A 7500-nucleotide genomic window follows, 5' to 3' on the forward strand; every position below is an offset into this window, starting at 1 on the left:
TTTTTATCTGTAGGTTTGGAATATAGTGTAGTATTTAGATGTTGTCCCATTTTGCAAACCATCACATCAAGAAAGCTCACTTCTTGTTTGGAATAAGTCATAGTAAATTTGATTTTGTCCTCCATATTGTTTAAGAACTCATGAAAAGTATGTAGCTCTTCCTCGGAACCACTCCACAGGAGGAAGACGTCGTCATAATATTTGTCATCAAAAATAAAATAATTATTGGTCAAGATTAATTTTAATAAATCTAACATAAAATGTTGGGTCGCTATGGGGAAGTCTGTTGTCGCCAATTTCTTTTGAACTGCAGCAATCCCTTTACTATGATCAATGGATGTATAGAGACTGGAAATGTCAAATGAGACCAGGATTGTATCTGCAGGTATATTGGTATTGTGTATTTTACTTAGAAAATCATTAGTGTCACGTATATACGACTGGGCCCTAAAGACCAATGGTCGTAGAACTCTGTCCAAAAAAATTGATGCATGACTCAGTACCGCCTCCCTACCCGAAACGATCGGGCGGCCAGGTGGATTAGACAGTGATTTGTGAACCTTTGGCAGGATATACAGTGATAGTGTTTTGGGATATTGTATTAAAAGGAATTCCTTGAGTGGCCCATCAATAATACCTGCTGCCAACGATTCACAAACAAGGCTAGAGAAACGTTTCTGTATATCAGGACATGGATCTCTATCCAACAATTGATATGTACCAGCGTCCATGAGCTGTCTGTGCACCTCCTTCCTATAATCAGCTGTGTCCATGACCACGATCCCACCACCCTTGTCCGCAGGCTTGATGGTGAGATCGTGGTCATGGACAAGCTGATCAAGGGCAATCCTCTCAGCCCTAGTTAAATTAGGATGCTCTCTACCGGAAGGCCTTTCTTTCAATATTTCAATATCTTGTCGTACCAAAGACATAAAGGTCTCCAAAGGATGAGACATCAAGACAGGATTAAATGTGCTCTTATTTCTAAGATCAAACTTATTAAGCTGTAACATACAAGTATTGGTCTGAGACCCAGTCGAAATATCGGCATGGGTGTCAAACCAAATCTTTAACTTAAGATTTCTAAAAAAAATACTGTAAATCACATTCAATTTTATACCAATCCGTGTTGGTCATAGGGCAAAAAGATAGTCCTTTAGAGAGCAATTGTACCTGAGTCTCTGTCAGAGTGTGAGATGAGATGTTGATAACCGTGTCTGTTATTTCTTCTTCTGTTGTGGACGGGGATTGTTGTTCCTGCCTGTTCTCTGTGTTCTGGTTCTTCCTTGACCTGTGGCGTTTTCGCCCCCCTCTCCTTGTGGGTTTCCTGGAGATGGGTTCGAGGCAGAGTCCTCCCCTAAAAAATCATTAGTGGGCAAAACATGAAAATCAGAATCCTTCTGAGCCGTTTTTTTCTTCCCTGGTTTGGGGGTGACATATTGTTGATTGGGCACATAAAGATTTTGTTGATGCCACGTGTATTCACGTCCTTTAGCATAATCTCCTGCATCCCTATGCCATTTCTTTTTCTTGACCTCCATAACATTATTTTTGTACTTATCAGAGAAGCCTTTAAATCGTTCAAAATACAGTGTACAATCGTCCGTTGACAATATTTCTAGCAAATTCTTTTCCAACTCAATCACCTTGGCCCGAGCCATCTCCAATTCTTTTTGTAAAAAATCTAGATTAAGCAAAATGATGTCAAGAGCATATCTATCTGAGATAGCTTCAACTTTCCTCTTGAATTCCACATTATCGGTCTGCACAGCTGGTCTGAGTCTAGAGCGCATTCCTCTAGGAATCCTTTTATTTCTATAATACTCTCCTAATGTAATCAAATGCAATTCAAGCGTAATACATCTTCTAGACTCGTATTCAAAATTACGTTTAATGTCCGTGATAGCAGGTGTAGCAAGAAACGTGGCGTCTCCTCTCACTCCATTCAAAATCCTCTCAACTTCAACCTCAGCATAGGACAACAAATGAGCCATATCCAAATCAATAGGTGATTCCATAGTACACAAAAACAATAGTGTGCCAGCAAAAAAATCAATAGATATCAATGAAGAAAATCTGCAGCACTACTTATCCAATACAGCAGCGGGTGCCAGCGCCCCAGACCCGATCAAAGTCCATGTAATATAAATGTAGAACATTGCGCAATTTATTTTAATATTTTGGACATTTCCGCGCACAACAATACCACATATGGTTCTATTTATTTTATTTAACCCCTTAACGACCACGGACGTAAATGTACGTCCTGGTTTGGAGGGACCTCCCGCACCAGGACGTAGATATTCGTCCTGTGTATGACCGCGAGGATCTGAACGGTATCAGCCGGGGACCCGCCGGTAATGGCCGACATCAAATGATTGCTATAAAAAAGTGAAAAATCCCCTCCCCCAATAAAATAAAAAGCGTAATTTTTTAAATAAACATATTTAGTATCGCCAAATGCGTAAATGTCCAATATATCAAAATATAATGTTAATTATCTCGTACGGTGAACGGCGTAAACGTAAAAAATTTTAAAAAGTACAAAATTCAGCTTTTTCATTTTATCACATTTTATTAATAAATAAATTTATAAAAAAATTATATAAAAGTTTTATATATGCAAATGTGGTATCGATAAAAAGTACAGATGACAGCGCAAAAAATGAGCCCTCATATCGCCATATATATGGAAAAGTGAAAAAGAAATAGGTGGTCAAAATAGGGCGAGTTTAGATTACTGATTTTGTACAAAAAGTTTTAGATTTTTTTTAAGCGATACAAAAATATAAAAGTATCTCGCCATGGGGATCATTTAATCGTATTGACCCACAGAATAAAGAACGCGTCATTTTTACCGTAAATTGTACAGTGTGAAAACAAAACCCTCCAAAATGTACAAAATTGGGGTTTTCATTCAAATTTCCTACCTAAAAAAATATTTTTTGGGGTTCGCCGTACATTTTACGGTAAAATCAGAGGTTTCATTACAAAGTACAATTGGTCACGCAAAAAACAAGCCCCTATATGGGTCTGTAGATGGAAATATAAAAGAGTTATGGATATTGGAAGGCGGGGGGGGGGGGGGGGGGGGGGGGGAACGAAAATGCAAAAATAAAATTGGCCTGGTCCTTAAGGGGTTAAAAAAATGGGAAAAGTTTGGTGATTCATCCCCTAGGGCAGTGGTCTTCAACCTGCGGACCTCCAGATGTTGCCAACGGCTGTCCGGGCATGCTGGGAGATGTAGTTTTGCAACATCTGGAGGTCCGCAGGTTGAAGACCACTGCCCTAGAGGACGCAGTACATGTGCGCCCCGCCCACTAATACTAGACATCGGGCAGAGGACCAGCATTAACCCTTTAGATGCCACAATTAAAGTTGATTGCAGCCATTAAATGTGGTAAATTTGTCCGCTGGCTCCGGGAGCTGATTGGGACCCCTGCATCTAAATAGTGGGTCCCCGATGAGCGGAGAAGACAGTCCCTTCGCTCTGTGCCGTCTGATGACAGTCTGTATAAGCCGAGCGCCGATAACACTGATGAATGCTGCGCTATGACATCATCCACGTGATCGCAAGAGGAACAGCTAAAAAACAGTAAATGTGAATAAGCTCCGCCTCCAATAAAAGGGACCGGGGGGAGGGGGGGGTCAGACTTCCCCCCCCACAATCGGACACTCATCCGCAGGATCGGGGATACGTCTTTACATCCTGGAGGACAAAGTTTAAGAGGAGATAGAGAGGAGGGCAGGAGGTGATAGAGGGGAGGGCGGGAGGTGATAGAGGGGAGGGCGGGAGGTGATGGAGGGGAGGGCGGGAGGTGATAGAGGGGAGGGCGGGAGGTGATGGAGAGGAGGGCGGGAGGTGATGGAGGGGAGGGCGGGAGGTGATGGAGGGGAGGGCGGGAGGTGATGCAGGGGAGGGCGGAAGGTGATGGAGGGGAGGGCGGGAGGTGATAGAGGGGAGGGCGGGAGGTGATAGAGGGGAGGGCGGGAGGTGATAGAGGGGAGGGCGGGAGGTGATAGAGAGGAGGGCGGGAGGTGATAGAGGGGAGGGCGGGAGGTGATAGAGGGGAGGGCGGGAGGTGATAGAGGGGAGGGCGGGAGGTGATAGAGGGGAGGGCGGGAGGTGATAGAGGGGAGGGCGGGAGGTGATAGAGGGGAGGGCGGGAGGTGATAGAGGGGAGGGCGGAAGGTGATAGAGGGGAGGGCGGGAGGTGATAGAGGGGAGGGCGGGAGGTGATAGAGGGGAGGGCGGGAGGTGATAGAGGGGAGGGCGGGAGGTGATAGAGGGGAGGGCGGGAGGTGATAGAGGGGAGGGCGGGAGGTGATAGAGGGGAGGGCGGGAGGTGATAGAGGGGAGGGCGGGAGGTGATAGAGGGGAGGGCGGGAGGTGATAGAGGGGAGGGCGGGAGGTGATAGAGGGGAGGGCGGGAGGTGATAGAGGGGAGGGCGGGAGGTGATAGAGGGGAGGGCGGGAGGTGATAGAGGGGAGGGCGGGAGGTGATAGAGGGGAGGGCGGGAGGTGATAGAGAGGAGGGCGGGAGGTGATAGAGAGGAGGGCGGGAGGTGATAGAGAGGAGGGCGGGAGGTGATAGAGGGGAGGGCGGGAGGTGATAGAGGGGAGGGCGGGAGGTGATAGAGGGGAGGGCGGGAGGTGATAGAGAGGAGGGCGGGAGGTGATAGAGAGGAGGGCGGGAGGTGATAGAGAGGAGGGCGGGAGGTGATAGAGGGGAGGGCGGGAGGTGATAGAGGGGAGGGCGGGAGGTGATAGAGGGGAGGGCGGGAGGTGATGGAGGGGAGGGCGGGAGGTGATGGAGGGGAGGGCGGGAGGTGATGGAGGGGAGGGCGGGAGGTGATGGAGGGGAGGGCGGGAGGTGATGGAGGGGAGGGCGGGAGGTGATGGAGGGGAGGGCGGGAGGTGATGGAGGGGAGGGCGGGAGGTGATGGAGGGGAGGGCGGGAGGTGATGGAGGGGAGGGCGGGAGGTGATGGAGGGGAGGGCGGGAGGTGATAGAGGGGAGGGCGGGAGGTGATAGAGAGGAGGGCGGGAGGTGATAGAGGGGAGGGCGGGAGGTGATAGAGGGGAGGGCGGGAGGTGATAGAGGGGAGGGCGGAAGGTGATAGAGGGGAGGGCGGGAGGTGATGGAGGGGAGGGCGGGAGGTGATGGAGGGGAGGGCGGGAGGTGATGGAGGGGAGGGCGGGAGGTGATGGAGGGGAGGGCGGGAGGTGATGGAGGGGAGGGCGGGAGGTGATAAAGGGGAGGGCGGGAGGTGATGGAGGGGAGGGCGGGAGGTGATGGAGGGGAGGGCAGGTGGTGATAGAAGGGAGGGCAGGAGGTACACATGGAGGGGCAGTTGCACTAGTTGAGGAGGGGCAGTAAGAAAGGGGCAGCCCAGATACCCTCTGCCATCCTCCGCTTCCTGCAGCCGGGACACGAACTCATTGGTCAGGATCATCTCGTGGCGGCAGCTGATGCACAAGGCCGGGGAGGCCCCTGGTCACATGCTCCAGGCAGTAGGTAATATTCTCTAGAAGCAGGCGGCCATTGTGCAACCAGGAACCTCTTCTCCTGCGCTCTTCCAATCAGTCATCGGGGGTAAGTAAGAGGATGCGCCTGCGCGGCCTGACAGTAACTGCTGCTGCAACTCAGAAAGACTGCAGTGTCTGACGGTATAAGCTCCCGTAGAGGACGTGTACGGTATATGCTCCCGTAGAGGACGTGTACGGTATATGCACCCGTAGAGGACGTGTACGGTATATGCTCCCGTAGAGGACGTGTACGGTATATGCTCCCGTAGAGGACGTGTACGGTATATGCTCCCGTAGAGGACGTGTACGGTATATGCTCCCGTAGAGGACGTGTACGGTATATGCTCCCGTAGAGGACGTGTACGGTATATGCTCCCGTAGAGGACGTGTACGGTATACGCTCCCGTAGAGGACGTGTACGGTATACGCTCCCGTAGAGGACGTGTACGGTATACGCTCCCGTAGAGGACGTGTACGGTATACGCTCCCGTAGAGGACGTGTACGGTATACGCTCCCGTAGAGGACGTGTACGGTATACGCTCCCGTAGAGGACGTGTACGGTATACGCTCCCGTAGAGGACGTGTACGGTATACGCTCCCGTAGAGGACGTGTACGGTATACGCTCCCGTAGAGGACGTGTACGGTATACGCTCCCGTAGAGGACGTGTACGGTATACGCTCCCGTAGAGGACGTGTACGGTATACGCTCCCGTAGAGGACGTGTACGGTATACGCTCCCGTAGAGGACGTGTACGGTATACGCTCCCGTAGAGGACGTGTACGGTATACGCTCCCGTAGAGGACGTGTACGGTATACGCTCCCGTAGAGGACGTGTACGGTATACGCTCCCGTAGAGGACGTGTACGGTATACGCTCCCGTAGAGGACGTGTACGGTATACGCTCCCGTAGAGGACGTGTACGGTATACGCTCCCGTAGAGGACGTGTACGGTATACGCTCCCGTAGAGGACGTGTACGGTATACGCTCCCGTAGAGGACGTGTACGGTATACGCTCCCGTAGAGGACGTGTACGGTATACGCTCCCGTAGAGGACGTGTACGGTATACGCTCCCGTAGAGGACGTGTACGGTATACGCTCCCGTAGAGGACGTGTACGGTATACGCTCCCGTAGAGGACGTGTACGGTATACGCTCCCGTAGAGGACGTGTACGGTATACGCTCCCGTAGAGGACGTGTACGGTATACGCTCCCGTAGAGGACGTGTACGGTATACGCTCCCGTAGAGGACGTGTACGGTATACGCTCCCGTAGAGGACGTGTACGGTATATGCTCCCGTAGAGGACGTGTACGGTATATGCTCCCGTAGAGGACGTGTACGGTATATGCTCCCGTAGAGGACGTGTACGGTATATGCTCCCGTAGAGGACGTGTACGGTATATGCTCCCGTAGATGACGTGTACGGTATATGCTCCCGTAGAGGACGTGTACGGTATATGCTCCCGTAGATGACGTGTACGGTATATGCTCCCGTAGAGGACGTGTACGGTATATGCTCCCGTAGAGGACGTGTACGGTATATGCTCCCGTAGAGGACGTGTACGGTATATGCTCCCGTAGATGACGTGTACGGTATATGCTCCCGTAGATGACGTGTACGGTATATACTCCCGTAGATGACGTGTACGGTATATACTCCCGTAGATGACGTGTACGGTATATACTCCCGTAGATGACGTGTACGGTATATACTCCCATAGATGACGTGTACGGTATATACTCCTCTAGATGACGTGTACGGTATATACTCCTATAGATGACGTGTACGGTATATACTCCCATAGATGACGTGTACGGTATATACTCCTATAGATGACGTGTACGGTATTATACTCCCATAGATGACGTGTACGGTATATACTCCTCTAGATGACGTGTACGGTATATACTCCCATAGATGACTTGTACGGTATATACTCCTATAGATGACTTGTACGGTATATACT

The sequence above is a fragment of the Hyla sarda genome, unplaced genomic scaffold (assembly GCF_029499605.1).
Source record: "Hyla sarda isolate aHylSar1 unplaced genomic scaffold, aHylSar1.hap1 scaffold_2285, whole genome shotgun sequence".
NCBI lineage: Eukaryota > Metazoa > Chordata > Amphibia > Anura > Hylidae > Hyla > Hyla sarda.